A 218-nucleotide genomic window follows, 5' to 3' on the forward strand; every position below is an offset into this window, starting at 1 on the left:
TGAGGATAGGATAGGATAAGGATGAGGATGAGGATAGGATGAGTAGGAGAACGTGGAAGAGGGTGAGGATGAGGATGCGGAAGAGGATGAGGATAGGATGAGGGCGAGAATGAGGATGAGGATAGGACGAGGGTATGACGAGGACGAGAATGAGGATGAGGATAGGATGAAGATGAGGATGAGGGTAGGATGAGGACAAGAATTATGATGAGGATGAG

This window comes from Lupinus angustifolius, chromosome LG10 (assembly GCF_001865875.1).
Source record: "Lupinus angustifolius cultivar Tanjil chromosome LG10, LupAngTanjil_v1.0, whole genome shotgun sequence".
NCBI classification, from domain to species: domain Eukaryota; kingdom Viridiplantae; phylum Streptophyta; class Magnoliopsida; order Fabales; family Fabaceae; genus Lupinus; species Lupinus angustifolius.